The sequence below is a fragment of the Sceloporus occidentalis genome, unplaced genomic scaffold (assembly GCF_023333645.1).
Source record: "Sceloporus occidentalis isolate IW3139 unplaced genomic scaffold, rSceOcc1.0.p SCAF_5, whole genome shotgun sequence".
NCBI classification, from domain to species: domain Eukaryota; kingdom Metazoa; phylum Chordata; class Lepidosauria; order Squamata; family Phrynosomatidae; genus Sceloporus; species Sceloporus occidentalis.
Genome location: NW_028316985.1, coordinates 100,635,042 through 100,652,253, shown reverse-complemented (window position 1 = coordinate 100,652,253; position 17,212 = coordinate 100,635,042). Strand labels below are relative to the sequence as shown.

At 37.4% G+C, this 17,212-nt stretch overlaps 1 long non-coding RNA gene across 1 annotated transcript in view; it reads left to right on the top strand.

Annotated features, from left to right (window-relative positions):
- Positions 1-1,917: 1,917 nt before the first annotated feature.
- Positions 1,918-17,212, top strand: part of LOC149312580 (uncharacterized) — a 206,360-nt gene continuing 191,065 nt past the window's right edge. Inside the window, exons 1-2 of the long non-coding RNA XR_016281270.1 lie at positions 1,918-1,966; positions 2,649-2,715. This is a non-coding gene — a long non-coding RNA (uncharacterized LOC149312580). The remainder of the gene's footprint in view (positions 1,967-2,648; positions 2,716-17,212) is intronic.

Here is a 17,212-nt window from a genome sequence, read left to right as displayed (position 1 = left end):
GGTACCTAAGAAGAACTATTTAAGGTACACAGGATCTTTCACTTTGTGTCATCAGTAGTGGAAGTGGCCAATGAAGCTGCATGATGAGTATCTGAATTGTCAAAAGGCACATTTGTATAGGGCAGAGAACACCGGAGCATGCAACTTACTGCCAAAAAGCCAGGTGGAGATGTCTCCCCAGCAGACGATAGATACTAGAGAGGAGTAATTTTGATCTGTGTGATCCTGAACAGTATTTATGAAGTGAAAGATTGTAATGTATGACTCACTAGAGCAGTTAAGTCACATTGTTTTACTTTCCTCAGGTGCACCATACAAAAATGATGAGAAATGCTTTACTGCAGAAGGAGAAAATGTGAGGGAAACCAGGGTTACCTTTCTGTGGTCTGGAAGGACATGGGGTTAAAACAGCTGTAAGTGTATTTGTATGTGCCAGTGCATATTAAAATAAGGTCTCTTCCAGGAGTATACAGAATTTATTTATTCATTTATTTTCTATGACATAAAAGTTTCCAGTTGTGGACGTTAATGAGATTTATTGCAACACTTTGCTAATGTTACCTAGAATTTTTATTTCTGTTGCCTTCCCTGTGAAGATTCACAGCAACACACATGGACAGCAGGTTTTACAAAAATACACTAAGGGGAAAACTTTTTTGGCTTACAACTCTCAGAATCCACCAGCCTACGTGGCCACTGGTCATGGTGGCTGAGGAATTCTGTCAGCTGGAGTCCAAACTAATGAATTTTCTGAGCCATGCGTAAGTGTGGAACATTTGAAAATACTACCCAAATATTATTACTGGATCCTTTGCACATTTGAAAATGCTACTTAAATGTTATTTTTGAACAGACATGTAATGAAAATTTTATCTTTGGAAATGACACTACCTGCATAATCAAGGATTAAGCACTCTCTTTCGCACTCTCTTTCGGTCTTGAGCTAGAGAAGGCAATATATTTAAGAGATTCAAAAACTGTTGGAAAGAGGCTTCGCTTCCCATAGTGGTCTGGGTACCTATGGGGCCGAACAGACAAGGCCAAAATAAAGCTGCTTCAGGTCACTTTGAAGGTATGCTGTTTAAATGCTGCATGCGTCCTAAGAGGCCAGAAGCCACACCAAAGCCACACTTTGTCCCAATGGTACTTCCACACTCAAGTCCTAAGAACTAGGGCGCAGCTTTGGAGTAGCTTCTGGCCTCTTAAGATGCGTGTGTCATTTAAATAGCTTACCTCCAAAATGACCCCAAGCAGCATTATTTTGGCCTGTCTGTTTGGGCCCTTTGTCCCAATGATACTTCCAGACAAGTGGGTTTTGTGGGTAATAGCCCAAAACCTGCAAGGCTGTTTACTGGAGGCAAATGTATATCCAGTTCCTATAAGAAACAGTTCTTCTCCCTGATGCATCCATTTATCTGGAGCAGGGGGATGGTTAACTATGGTCTGTCTCCAGCCTTTATTTTTCTCCCTAATTCCCACCCAATGCTATACAAGTGCTGTTACGAATCTATTTCTAATATGCATAGAAACCTCAGAAGACAACCTCAACTATTGCTTCAGAGTTTTAAAATCCCAGCAGTTTGAACTGGAAATGAAGAGGCCTAATGCATTTTGCAAATGCTGCTTTTCCACACAGAGCAGCTGTTGAAGCAGAGCCAAAAGAAGTCATATGTTGACCTCTGTATCCATTCTGCTGTATTTGAAAATATATGACCTGCAACTGTAAGAGTGTCTGATTGGTTGGCCATGAAAGCATAAGAGTTTGGGGGGCGGGCAAGACCATATTTGTACTGTACAGTCGTTGTGTAATCCACTTTTATGCAGCGCAATAATGCTTTGCAGGGGACTCAGCATGCCAGCAGATGGCAGCAAAATGGAAAAAGTAGGGGCAAATTGAGACTACAGTGGACAAAAGATTTGAGATTTCTAACAGCTTTAGCTTCACTAGCCTGTTTTGGTATACAAGGTAAGTTAGCAAGAATCTTGGGTTATTCATTCCTCAGTAATTACGTGCATATGTCTGACCTAAATGAAGGGGGTCTTGTAAATTTAAGGATGATGATGATGATGATGATGATGATGAGTCATTATTTTTGCATCACTAGCTTTTCTCTAAAACTTTTAATATTTCATGATTGTATAATTTGTAGATCCTACCCCCACCACTACACACACACACACACACACACACATACATATACATCTTTGGAGATACCTACAGAGTACTCAATTGTCCCAAAGCTTTTTAGAATAATGTTTTGAGTGGCCCTTTTCAGATTTTTAACATGTTCTTGGTTTTAAGCTGTTTGCGATAATGATAGCAAAATGTTACTGATATTGAAACTTTGTTAGGTGCAAATAAGGCCAGTGTATGGGCAAATGAATTTCTGGAGTTGGTAAGAATTTAATTGTCTTAACAGCAAGCAAGGAGTGGGATTTACCAGTGTAACATTTTGTGGGGAAAATAAATGATATTTGAAAACACTGTGAAATAAAATAGTTTTGCTATATGGAATTAAAACCTTTTCCATCAATATTGCTGTTTTAACTCTAGGCGTGTGGTCACTTGCATTTTGTGATCTTACATTTTATGATGTATAGGCATGGGAATGATTGAAACTACTGTCTCTATATGTGTTTGACTGTAGGACTAAAGCTACAGAGTGGATTTTTCAGCTGTCTGTTAATACGGCTTGTCCTGAAGTAACATAAAAGGTAAGGAATATAGTTCATAATCCATCATTAATCTGCTCTGTTTTGGGGATGGGCTAAACTCAAAGAGCATTTTTTTTTTTACTTTAGAAATTTTACAATTTTTTTAAAATTAAAAACATTATTTTAAAACCTATTTGCTCACATACAATAGATGATGCTGTTTCTTAAAATGTTACCTACAACATAAACCTTATTCTTAGCATCTGGTTAAGCATGTTCCTTTTTCATTATGGGTACCAAGACTTAAATATGACTGATGTTAGAAAAATATAATAGTTATAAGAGCATTTTTGAGATAAATGCTAGCCTAAAAAAATCCTTGTTGCACTTTATACATTGATATTGTGGGAAATGAATCTTAACTATCCTACTGATTTTGGACATTTTGACTCCCTTTCTTTTAAAAACATTCCTTCTCTCTACCCCATTCACCTTTCTGATAAATATTTTGACAGTTTTAGTGATGATACTCCCAATTTTCCCAAACGCTATCCAATTTAAATGATGGTCTACAGAGATCTTTGATTGTAAGTAACCCTAGGGTTAGTCTGCATATGCCATTGCTGAATACAGAGTCTGTTGTTTCTGATCTGCTGAAAGCAGAACATCTCTCCTTTATCAGAAATAGAAACTTGAATTTGAGATGGTGTCTGAAAGAAGCAACAAAAGGAAACGGTGAAGGCCTAGCCTGTCAATATGGTAATGCCTGGAGTGGACATTGCATATAATCTTACAATATCTTTGACAGGCCATCAATAAAGAGTGAAGAGAAAATGTATTCACACTTCATCATCCAATACATACTCCCAAGCCCAAACTTGTAAGGTTTAAATATAAGCATCTTGGAGGACTGAGAGACCTGTAGTTCTAGAAGGAAAGTTAAGGAAGCTGATCTATCCTATGGACCTAGTTACTGTAAATGTAGCTATGGACACTGGAAAGAAAGCCAAAATAGCTGCACTCCATATGTAACATTTTGCTCTCTTTTCAATGGCATTACCTCATCAGGAATCCAGTCAGGAAAAAGAACTGCAATTCCCAGGACGGCTGATTTAAGTTAGCCAAAGTTATAGACATGGATGTGATATATAACTAGGAATCTTTCCTTCTCCTCATTTTCAAGGGAAACACCCATTTCATAATAAGATGCATCTGGTTTTTTAGTTTATAATTTCACATTAAAATGTGTTTGATGTGCAGAAGTGCAGGCTCAGGATTTTCTCTGATGTTATCTGATATATCAGGGACAAGTAAGGAAGAATTCCTAAAGAAGTTTACCTGGTAATAAATACCATTCAAATCATGGACATTTGCTTATGAATAAATATTGGTAGAGAAGAACATATGTGTCTGTGGGAGGAGAAAAAGGTACAGATTTCCCTAGGTGCTTTGTTAATACAATATTTTAATGTGATTATATGACTTCACTTGGAACAAATTACACATTACTTCCACTGAGGTTATTCTGGGAGTCTGGGTTGACCACTGACTTCTTGTCCTTCAAGATCTTGGACTGTAAGAAGTTTTTATAATATAATTTAAATTAATAGTTTATATTGTGTGCTATTAATTTAGGGTGGGCTCTAGTAAATAGACCCTCTTATCGGAGGGGCTATGGACGGGTATAAACTTGTCCCCGTTTTGTGCTAATATAATGTCTATAAACTTATTAACAATGATATAAATATAAAATTTTCTAGTTTTTTTCAGCTAGGAATAAGTACAAAGAAGTATGCAGATAAGACAAAAATCCAAAGTTAAATAATTCTGTATTCTAAAGAGCAAATTAAATGCACACTTAGCAAATAGTGACTTGAAATACGCACACACACAAACACAACTACATTAGTTTAACAAGACGGTTAAAATAATTTATTCTCTACCCTTTACATTCATGAGGCATTTGAAGTTGTAAAGTTAGCACAGCAGGTAGAGAAAACTATGTGTAGCTTTGAAGCATTTATTAATGTTTTGATTTAGCCCAAATCTAAATGGATGTAGAACAAAAGATGTCTGGGGTTTTTGAACTTTCAAGGAGTTGAATACATTATTTGGTCTATACCTTTTAAAAAATAGGAAAAAAGAGAGTAGCAAATATTAAATTGTTGATGTGAACAAGTTACTTACAGAGAGTAGGTATAGAGCAGCTTAGAAAAAATTAAGTAAACACGTAGAAAACATGCCCATCACAAATAGGACATAAAGTCCATTAAACACTGTAGGGAAAATTTCACAGTTAGTAAGTATAGTAGTAGTTGTTGTTCTTGTTTGTTGCCCATCCCTTTTTCTGGATTAAAGCAGGAAAAATATAGCTGAAAATAGTCCGTATATTTGATTAAAATCTTCATATTGTTCAGCTTTTTTCAACAGCTCTAAAACACAAACAGGAATCATCTTTCAAACGTTTTTACAATTTAGAAATATTGTTCATTTCTAGTTGGAGTAACTGTTAATCACATAATAAGTAGCCATAGCCTTGCATGTTCCGTCAATCTGTTTGTCAGATTCAGTGAAACATTATTAATATTATTTTCAAAAATGAAACCTGGAAAGTTGTACAGTACAATCTTACGCTAACTAGCAAGAACCTCTAAGTTTAGTGGGACTTACTACGACTGCATAGGATTTCAGTAAGGATTGCCATAGAAATATTTTTAGTAATGCATATAATATTCAGAGATTAAGCATGATGTAGTGGTTTGAATGTTGGACTACAACTCTGGAGATGGAAACCCACTGGGTGGCCTTGGGTAAGTCACACTATCTCAGCCTCAGAGGTGGACAAAGGCAAACCCCCTCTGAACAGATCTTGCCAAGAAACCCCTGTGGTAGGCTCACCTTAAGATTGCCATAAGTCAGAAATGGCTTGAAAGCATACAACAATATATGATATTCAGTTCCATACAGCAAGTTTTAATTTTTTTAAATCCAAATGCTTAAAAATAGTATATTAATGTTTAATCATACTATAAACATTTCCTAGCTTTTTTAAAAAAATAAGCATATCACACTTCTTTTTAAAAATTACATGTATTATTATTATTATTGACTCTAAATAATAGAATTATTTGACATTCCCAACAGAAAAACAGAAATTTGTACTGAAACATGAACCACCCTGAGTTAAGAACTTTTACACCGCATTTGCATAAATCCAATTGTTAGTCTCAATTAAACCTACTGTAAACCCACTGTAAAGACAGAAACATGATAAATCAACACTTACGTAAGTTCTCTTGGTTCAATGAATCTACGTTTGAGACTAACAGTTGGATTTAGGCCACTGATGTCAGGAAAAACAAATGTGATTTAAAGCTATGGTGCTTAATTTTTTAAACAAAATTTCAGTTATTTCTGTCTTTGATTTTAAAATCATCTAGTACAGGGAATGAGATTTTTCATTTTATGATACTACAGAGAAAAACACTGAGATAATGTCTGTGCGGATTGGTGTGTAGATGATCATCTGTACAGATGCTGAAAGAAACAAGAATTGAACCCATTTATTGTGACAAACCTATGTGAATTAGCATCCATTTTATGATGGAGGCATCATTGAAAGTATACTCTTGTCTACAAAATCTTTTGTCACAATAAATCAATCAGATTTTAATTCGCAAAGACGTAACTGTGTGTGTGTGTGTGTGTGTGTTGTCATGCAGGAGTGTGTGCATGTGCGTGATGTTACAGATTAAGTTTGAAATCTTGTGCGCATTTACCCTGGACTAAGTCTGAATCAAGTGGAACTTATTTCTGAGCAGGATTGCCAACTTTTCAAAACAGCAATAAGAACAGTCGAAACTGGTCAGGACAGGCAGGGCTGACCTATATAAGTGTGGTCTCCAGTCTTAAGAGAAAAGAACTTCTCATTAGAGTTCTGGGCTCCTGAGAGACCTCATATCTCATGGGATTCCCACAACCTCCTGGAAATGTTATGATGACAGGCCAGCAGCCATCATAAGAGATGGAATTTTATCATTACCAAGCCAACAACACTGCTCACTCTGGAGTGGGAAGAGCAGGCAGTGACTATATAACAGATACCACCAATCCACTACCCAGCAGTTTTGTTCAGTTTGCAGGTAGTGTGTTTGAAAATATGGAATTTTTGGTATTTAAAGTTCATAGAAGACAAACTTTCTGGTCTTCATATAAGGGCATCTGACAACTCTATGTCTGAGCGAAGATGCATTGGATTGGACATTACATTGTACCGTTCCCTCCAGAACAGTCCAATTAGTCACATTTACATTACATAACCACCCAACGAGTAGCAAATGGAAAGAGGGACCATCTTGTTAACATGGAACCACTGCATAAGTGTTTACACTCACACACAATGTTGCACTGATGTAAAATCAAATATGCTTTTTCGTTAGATAAAACACTGTGCTTATATTGTGTTTTCAGGGGTTAAGAATGAACTGCAACAATTGTGCTGTGTAACAATCAACCATCACACTTCATGGCTCCTTAGTTTTAACATGTGCATAAAGACACGGGAAGGAGTGCTGAGCCTCAACTCATATCAGTAATATAAAGAATTTCCTGAAGTTCCTCTAAAAAAGAGAGAGAGAGAAGGTGGTTTACGAATGCAGCTACCAAGACATAGAAACTGTCACTGGTAAAAGAAAAAAAGGGGACTAATGGAGCATATGGGTTCCTAATGCATTAATCAGATCTGATAACAAATGTCTATGCTGGAACCTACATTAGTCTTTTGTGCTCTGTTTCAAAAATGAACTTTGCAAGATCCCTTCTCAAGTTGTGTCCCAAGAGAATTGTTTTTAAATAAAAATCTGGCACCTATTTTCCGCCCAGTCCATCTTGTTCTTCAGTGCAAAGTTTTGATGTTTCACAGCCTGGAAGGGGAAACCTTATATTGTTGCTGTGTGCTTTCAAGTCATTTCCAACTTATGGTGACCCTAGGATGAACCTGTCGCAGGGTTTTCTTGGCAAGATCTGTTCAGAGGGGATTTGCCTTTGCCTTCCTCCGAAGCTGAGAGAGCGTGACGCAGTCACAGTCACTCAGTGGGTTTCCATGGGATTTTCATGGCATCAAACAGGGATTTGAACCCTGCCCTCCTGAGATGCAGTCCAACATTCAAACCACTATATCTCATTGGCTTCCTTTATATACACTTTATGAAGGGAATTTTTAATATGTTCTTGTGCTATTTCTACCAGCTTTTCATAAAGGGCATGATTGCATCTTTTATACATCCAGGGCAAGAACGTTCCTCTGAGGGACTACCTTTTTTTCTCGAGGAGTAGAAGGCCTTAAAGAAGCAGGCTTCTTGCCTAACACCCACCCCAAATCTTTGAGGTGTCTCTCCAAGCTTGTTGTCTACCTTGATGGGTTGAGATGGGGATGTGGGTCATTGACATGGAGACATGGGCAGTTCGAGCTGTGAATTATGAACTCTGGAGCTCCTGCTCCTGTCTCAGTTGTTTCTGGATAAAGGGCCTCAAACTCCATGTGCTCTGCCTCAGGGACAGGTAGGTTTGCAGATCAGGAGCATCTCTGGCTCTGAAATTTGAGGGCCAAAACCTGAGACCATTGGACACTCCCTGGTGTTGTCATAGGTGCAGGTCTATGGTGCCAAGAGCATATAATTCAATTAAAAAAACACATAAGAAAATATTTTTCTCATTAGAAATTAAGCTATCCAAGTTTCACACTGAATAATTTGTATTAAATACAAATATGCTGCCCCATCTCCTATATCTTGGACCATGAGGGCAATGGGTTATACTTTGCAAAACTAGCTCAGTGTGCTGGGCATACTGTCCTTATATGGAGCAGCGAGAAAGAAAATGGAGCTGAACTAGAACCAAAGACAGACAGATCTTCACATTTTTATATCCCCGTTTTTGTACGTTTGTCTCAGATTTGTGTCTCCTGACAGCTCTCGTAAAGTCCTGAGAGTTAAGTTGTTATTTTACCTTCTGGAGGGGGAAATGATACAACACAAAGTGTTTATCTCCATATAGATTGCCTTATTATTTATTTATTTATTTATTTATTTTACTGACGTTCCTTATCTGCTACCAAAATATGGTATCTCTTGAAATATTGCCTTCTCTTAACACCTACTGGTTTCAGAGAGATTTGAGCATGCAGTTTCTGTTTCCCTGTAGAAGTTCAATCAGATTGTTAAAAGATTAACTTGATCAGAAATATATCTGTAATTACTTATTCTGTAGTCATAAGAACACTAGCACTGTTTTTCTGGATCAAAGTTCCCATACCTAGTTCAGTTTTCGATTTCTATTAGGTGCTAACAATCAAAACATGATAGGTGATAGACTTACACAGGGTTGATTTGATTTAAGTCAAATTAATTTAAATCATGGTTTGGATGATTATGTAAATCCTTCCTCTGAAGAACTCAATTTTAATTATTTGAATCACAGTTTAAATCACTAGTCATGAAGAGTCAATTTAATTATATTTTTGGTTGAAGTACATTATTGTTTAATATAACCTTAATACATATTGAAAGACTTGGATTTCAGCAGAAAGTAAGTACATACTAAACAGTCTTTCTGAATTATTTTCAGATTAATTTTCAGTTTATCAATAATTGACACCACCTGCATGTATACCACTTGTAAAACAGGACTGGACAGGCTTTTTTTCCATCTCCATAAACAGCTATTATCATAGAACATAATCATAAGTAGTTGTACAATTAGTATTGATGAAAATACATTTGACCTCACTCTTTGCTTTTTTCTATTTTAAAAGAATTTTGAAAACCAATGTAAAAATTAAAACCTTATTTAAATTGTAAAGTATTTGTAAAAACTATTTAAAACCATTGATATTTATCAACCCCGGAACTGCACATATCTTAGAGATATGTTGCCTCTGTGTACCATTGATTGCTTCGTCTTTTCAATCATTTTAGGGTATGGAATTTCATCATGAGCAAGTGATTCAAACTCCTGAACTCTTTAAGGGGAAAAATCAGAGAGAAAAGCATTTTTAATACTGATGCAGCTCAGCTAAAATTAAAAATCTTTTATATCTCACACAAAACTGCTGAAAGATATTATTTCGATGAGATCAGTGAGAGTTTTTAAGAACAGTAAACTAGACCACAAAATCACATGGTTCATCTGATGCTTACAGTAGACAAAAGGCCTATTTATATGGTGAGAAGCGGATCATTTAAGACAAAGGCATGCAGTGATCCTGGTAGTAAAATAAATCATCAGACCACTAAATAGATCAAGCATCTTGCTCCTTCAACAATTGGAGTAATTCAGACAGTCTAGTGAGATTTCGAGTCGGCTTTGTAGAACCTTGAAGTCAAGAGAGGACAAGCAAATATGTTTTTCTTGCCTGAGAGACAGTAAAACATATATAGAGACCATCAAAATCTGATAATCAGTGTGTTTAGAATTGTAGTACCTGTTTCTAATAAAAGGAGGTCTGCTTTGCTGTCACAGAAAAGATGCTGACAGAATATGAGGTTTCTTATGTGCTAGTGAAATCTAAAGCCTGCCAGTTCACTGGATAAGGCATGTGTGTGGAAAAGGGTGAACATGCCACAGAGAGCCCTGGACAAGAAGAAGGTCTAAGAAGAGTCAGGGATGGAGGGTCATGGTGTCCTGCAACACTGAAACCCTACGTGCAGCACTTTATGTTTACCCACAAAAAATGATGTATAGTGATCAGTTTGTTGTCGCAGTCTACCAAGATCTGAAGTGCTGCACTGTTTCTGTCCCAGTTTTTAAAAGGACTCTCAAAACAATCTAGAACTGGTGGAAAATCAAGAACATAGAAAAATACAGCTTTAGGAAATGTGAGAGCCTCCTCCTTGTCTAGGAAAAGAACAACACAAGATGGTTTTCTGGGAGAGATCTCACACATCCTAACTGAAAACAAATGACAGTAAACAGCTCAGAAGGGAAGAACCCCCCCTCCCCTCTGTATATGTGTACATTGCCTATATAAAGCCATTTAAACTTTTCCTGCAGTGCCCTTTGGATCTCTCATATTGGCACAGTTAGAAATGTGTCGCAGTTAAATAATGCTTCTGTGCTGACTGATATATTCTCACTACAACTACAAAACAAAAAGTTAAACATTTTAGAGAAACTGAGGGCTTCTGCATAACATATTAATAGACAAATCCAATTATCTAGTATTACATCAAGTGCAACAGGATCACTCAGTTCTGAGTTTTCAGTATCCCAAACCTCTAAAATACTAAGATAAACTTGCTGCAGACTATATTCCAAACACACAAAGAAAAATAAAGAAAAAGAATATATTTAACCGACTCTACAATCTAAGGATGAATTCAGTCAGAAAGTTGTATTAGGCCCTTCTTTTTCAGATATTCTTCAAACACAGGGTGAATGTGGGTGCTGCAAGTTCACTCTCTTGTTCCCATATTAACTGAGCTCACCCTTGGCTGAGTGAAACAACTTGTCTAGATGTTTCCTAGGATCATTGAGAGAAAACCAACTACATCTTCCTATGAACAGGAATCTTCAGTCCATCTGTACAGCTATCATAGTGCCTGAGGATGCAATGAAGGAGTGCAAATTACTTCTGCCATTCCAATATTATTCAATCAGCCTTAACTATGAACATATATATAAGCACCACATTTACTTAGGAGTCCCCCTCTATGTTTTCACTATAGCTTACTCCCAGGTAAGTGTGTGTAGTATGGGTTATTTGCAGCCTTACTTACGCATACAATGCTCAACTATGGTAGCTATCTTATGTATTTATTTTCATTTTTCACTTGTGCTCTGTTACTCAGATAAAATTTGTCCAAAGGTTGACCAAAAACATTATTTAACAGTGAAGACTAGTTCACCGGAGACAGTAAGACATGGTTCCATAGGCTCAAATGTCTCATCATTAAATTGTTTCCATTTTGAATTTTTGTTCATTCATACAGTGGTTGTTATATCACTGGCAATAGTAAGTTTATGATTTATGCTCCTTGCATGTTGAGGAAGTTTAATATATAACTTATGCCAGTTTTTAAAAACTGGCAACCTTTCCCTTTTTTGGCAGCCAGTTGAATTATTTTATCCACTTTCTGGAAAGAGCTGACATGGAAGACAATATAGTGCTTGGTTGATCACACTTCATACAAGCCAATATCTTGGGATGCTCTCTCTCTCTTATTGGGAGTTTTACATTAGAGAAGATAGTATTTTACATCGATAGTATTTTACATATGACAACATCATGGATTTCTTTTTCAAGTATTTGTTAGTTCAAATTTGGTACAGTCATGGCTGTTTATATGTGGCCTGCAGACTATAGCGTTTCTGCATTAATTAGTAGTGGTTGGCAAGTCAAGTAGAGAAAGTGAGGTACACCAGCCTGGTTATTTCTAGTCAAACCTGCTTCCACTCACTTATTACATTGTCCCAAATGGTCTACAAACTATTCCTATAAGGAGTTGCTATTCCGGTGCAAACTATTTGTAGGGAGTAGCATATGTCATCTTTTAAAAATCTACCAGCTTTTTAAAAAAACAAGAACGCAGAGTCTACCAGGTACAATATAGTGTCTTGTGGGAGGTGGATGGGTATGCCAAAGGACACACAGAGACTGTTAAGGAACAATGTATCTCTCAGCAAATTCTCAGCCCAGGAATTTCTTTTAATGCCAGAGTGAGCATTATTCTTTCACATTCAAATCCCCTCCTGGTTTCCCCCTAATTGTTCTCCATTTCAGCAGCCTAATATAAGTTAGGATCCCATCTTTTTGTTCTTCCCATCGTTTGGTAATTCAGAGTCAGAATTCCTTGCCAATCAGCCAGAGACTCACTATTAAATTCCAGACCACCTTCTGCCTATAGTTTTGGTCTCTGTCTCTGTCCGGTAATCATCTACCTAGCTCTGATTTATGAGTAGGGAATTGAACTACAGTCACCTTTCCTAACTGGCGGATCTCAGATCCATGCCCTCGAGTACCCGCGGAGGGGCGACCTCAGTTATTTCCTATGGCGCATGTGCCTGGGGGCACACTCCATTCAAGCCTATGAGGCTTGAATATGCGTGAGCCTCCATTTTTGTGGGGGAGGAGGGTCCGGAGCATATCCCCCATGAAAATGGAGGGGACCAACTGTATATCCCGTATAGAGTTCTAGTCCTGTGCTTCTGTGATCTGGAGCTAACACAGTGATGTCACTTGGTTTGGTGTCACCCGGTGCCGTAACCCATGGTGTCACACACACCCCCATTGACCTCCTCCCATACCAGAATCCTTAGTAATGTTTTTTGTACTAATGTTACTCATAAATCATAATTCCCATATATCACTTCATGTAAACTTGCAAAACTAAAATAATACCTTTAAATTATATCATACTCACAGCCTAAATGTATATACATATATATATATATATATATATATATATATATAGCTTCATGTAGTTAAATGTGAGTAAAATTTGGTAAAATGCTGTTTTTTTAAGGAAATGTTAAAAGAATAATTTTAAACAATTTTTTAAATTAAATTTTTAATTTTTTAAAAAAGAAATTAAAAGTTTAAAATTAAAACTTTATTTAAAAAAAACAACCCTGGGGCCTCTCCCTTCTGCTTCCACTTAGCCTCGCCCTCTCACACCATCTCTTCAACATTTTAAAGAGACACAGGAGAGTGCCGCAGCCCATTTCTGCAAATAAGCAAATGTCGGAGAAGTAGTGTCAGCCCCCTTTGGGTGTCACCTGGTGCGGTCCGCACCACTCTAGTTATGCCACTGGGCTAACATATTATTTTGGTTTTCTACTAGAAACAAAAGGAATACAGAGGTACTGACCTATTTGTTTACACTTATTAAATGACAGCCCTTCAAAGAAGCCAAAATCTTTGAAATGCAGCAGGCATATTTGGCAGGGTGATATTGGGAAGACAGGAGCCTTACAGAGGGATATTTTGAAAACTCCTTGTAATTTTTCTGCTTTTAGTAAAACTCTTTTGCTTCCCCTGAAATTACTCCATTATTATATACTAAGAGGAACTGCTATATTTAAGAACATTGAATTTGTAGCTTCTCCTGTCAAGGAGACAATTTTTCATTGGACTCCTAATAAGAGATCCAGTAGCTGGTGTGCAAGAAGAGATGGCGCTCATGACACATGCCCACAGTTGACCACTATGTTGTAATACTACTACTTTTTTTAAAAGGTTATCTTTATCCCTTGAAATACCTCAGATGTTTTTCCTGACCAGGAACCTGCCTTGGAATGATTTGCCTTGGAGTAATTTGGTTATGGCTAAAGTTATTCACCCTTTCGAACCTGAAAAGAGAGAAATGGAATAGAAGAGTGTGTATACAGTATATCATTTTTGGGGTACCATTTTCTGAATCACTCTGTAGAACAGCTAATGCTTCATCCTTTAGAGCAGTGGTTCCCAACCTGTGGGTCGGGACCCCTTTGGGGGTCGAATGACCCTTTCATGGGGGTCGCCTAAGACCATTGAAAAACATCTATTTAATTACAGTTATGAAGTAGGAACGAAAATAATTTCATGGGTTTGGGTCACCACAACATGAGGAACTGTATTAAAGGGTCACGGCATTAGGAAGATTGGGAACCACTGCTTTAGAGGAATGGTTCTTTAACTTTTCATACAAGAGAATACATGGTGACTGATGTCTTTACATGTAACTTTTTGCAACTTACTTTATCAATTAACTTTCCATTGCTTCTTTTGTGTACTGTTATATACATATATTTGCTTCTACTATAGATAGGTATTTCCCAGCTTTGCTACATAGTCTTTGACTTTTAAAAATAATCTTACCAAACATTTGCTACAGTGATTTATTCTATTTTTAAAAATCCGTTCTCTGAGTAGCATACATAGTTCTTCCCACATTTAATTATCTAAATGAATCTTCTAAATACCCTAAAGGCACCAGAACCTGTTTAATCTTAGAAACTAAGCAGGGACATCTCTGGCCAGTACTTGGATGAGAGGCCACCAGTGACTACCCAATGCTTTAGGCTAGGAACTGGCAAAAACACTTCTGAGTATTCTTTGCCTAAGAGAACCCTCTGAAATTCATTGGGTTACCATATGTCAACAGGTGACTTGAAGACACATGCACACACAAATTAGTCTAAGAATTAATGGCTAAGATCACCCATGACTCTCTGGTTAAAATGGGATTTGAACCAGTGTCTCCCCATTCTCACCACACTGGCTGTTCTGCCCTGTACTGTATTGGTGAGCCAGAAAATTCTGTTCAAATTTTATCTCCACGATGACCTTTCTAGGTGGCCTTAGGGTGTATCTGCACTATAGACACCAATCACTTTAACTCCCATGGCTCCATGCTACAGAATCATGGGACTTCTAATTTTTTGAGGCACCAGCACTCTTTCGCAGAGAAGGCTAAAGACCTTGTAAAACTACAAATCCCAGGATTTTATAGGATGGAACTACAGCGCTTAAAGCAGTGTCAAACTGCATTATTTCTACAGTATAGATGCACCCTTAGTCTAGCCATTATCCTGCCATCCAGTGCTCCATGTGCAGTATGAGGTAAAAAATATATTGTCCTGATTTACACAGTTGATAAGAGACTGTGGAGGGTTGTGTGTGTGTGTGTCATGTGCGTGTGTGTGCATGTGCAGCAATTAATTTCTGTATGCATTGCTGAGAAGAAAAATCCAAAAGGCTTCATAGGCTTAGATGTTTGGAGTCTGGTGCCTTGTTTTGTAACCCTTCATAGTTTGATTTATATGGGCTTCCATAAAACTGTTCATTTGGTTCAGCATCAGTTTAAGAGAGAGGACATCTGCTTCTTCCTATGTGATTGCTAGTAATTGTTCTTTTCTGTAGAAAAGCAATTAAAGCTAGGCCCCTTTTCCTATGTCTGGTGTCTAAACCTTTTTTTAAGTGTAAATTGCTGCAAAAGTGAGTCATGACATACATATTTTGGAAATGAAATTAGAGTAATTAATTCATTTATATATCTGGCAAGTTTTGGAAAATGTGAGCCTGATGTATGGAGCCCAAACTTACAATTCAGGCTAGTGTGCACCTACTTGTTCGTCATTTGTTGACCATAGGGATGAAGTGGTGAGTGGCATGTGCAAATGAGTCATCACATCAGTCATTTCATGTAAGATGTTCCTTTCCCATTCCCCCAAATACCACAGTCCAGCTGCCAGTCATCAAGTGTAGGGAAGGAAAGTGATGTACATGCAGAAGGGGGCCAAACCACAGTCATTAACATCTGCAGTCTCTTTAACAAGTAACAGCCCTGTGGACCAAATAAAAGAAGGATACTTTATTTGCTATAGTGCAATGCCAGGAACACTAGTTCCAAAACAAGGTGTGTGAAAGGAAGTCAGGTGCAAATATTGGATGAGGTACAAAAGTATGAGAAGCCATGGTCATTATGGAAATTAGTTACAGGCAATTTTTTAAAAAGCTGATACAATGGAGAGACGCAAAATTAATCTCAAGAAAAATCAATGGGCATTTCAGTATGGTCACGTAAAATCTCTGCAGCTGTGAGAGTTGTTTAAGGGAGGGGAAACCCAGCCATAATTTCAGTGCAGTTTTGTAGAGGTCAATTCATGTATTTCTGTGTTGGTGCAGAGTTGCTGTTAGAAAAGAGTTCTGTAGATACCGTGGACTGCCAAAAGGACAAATTTTCTCTAGACGCTATGATGACTAAATTGATGCTGTTGTACTTTGGCCATATCATGAGACGACATGACTCACTAGAAAAGACAATAATGCTTGGTAAAGTGGAGGGCGGCAAGAAAAGAGAATGCCACATTCCCAACTGATAGACTTAATAAAGGAAGAGTCTGCAGGACCTGAGCAGGGGTGTTGATGATAGAGTCTCTCTGTTGATGATAGAGGTCTCTCATCCATGGGATTGCCATAATACAAAGTCAACTTGACACATTTAACAGCGACAACAGCTTCAGCCAGAAAGCCTCCCGGAGTAGCTTACAAATTGTTAGTTTGATCAGTTTGAAGATAAATGTCAGGGACCTGTGAGGTCAAGCCAGTAAACCAGAGACCAAGTCAAGGGTGTGAAAAGGGAAGCAGAGCTCAAGGGACCAAAACTAAGAACACTATTAAGATCAGGCCCAAAGTATTTTAAAGAAACAGTTATGTGTCCAAGTGGACACTAGTCCTGGACTTTGAATACCCAGTGGACACTAATGCCCCCAGCTTTGCTGTTTACTGGGACAATGTATTGGGTGTTAAACCATTTTTGAGTAAAAATTGGAAATGAGCCCTTCCAGAATGTTGGGCCACAATTATTTGATGACCTTAAGTATTTTTGTCCTATTTCGTAGAAAGCCCAGGACCTTGCAATTAAAGGGAACTAAGAACCTTATCTCATCAGGATATAAATATTACAAAATGACAACATATAAATTTAATAAATACAGTATTTATTTAATAAATTAAATATGTAACCATGGTATAGTATGGTTTTGTGCACAAACACACATACACATGCACACACTTATG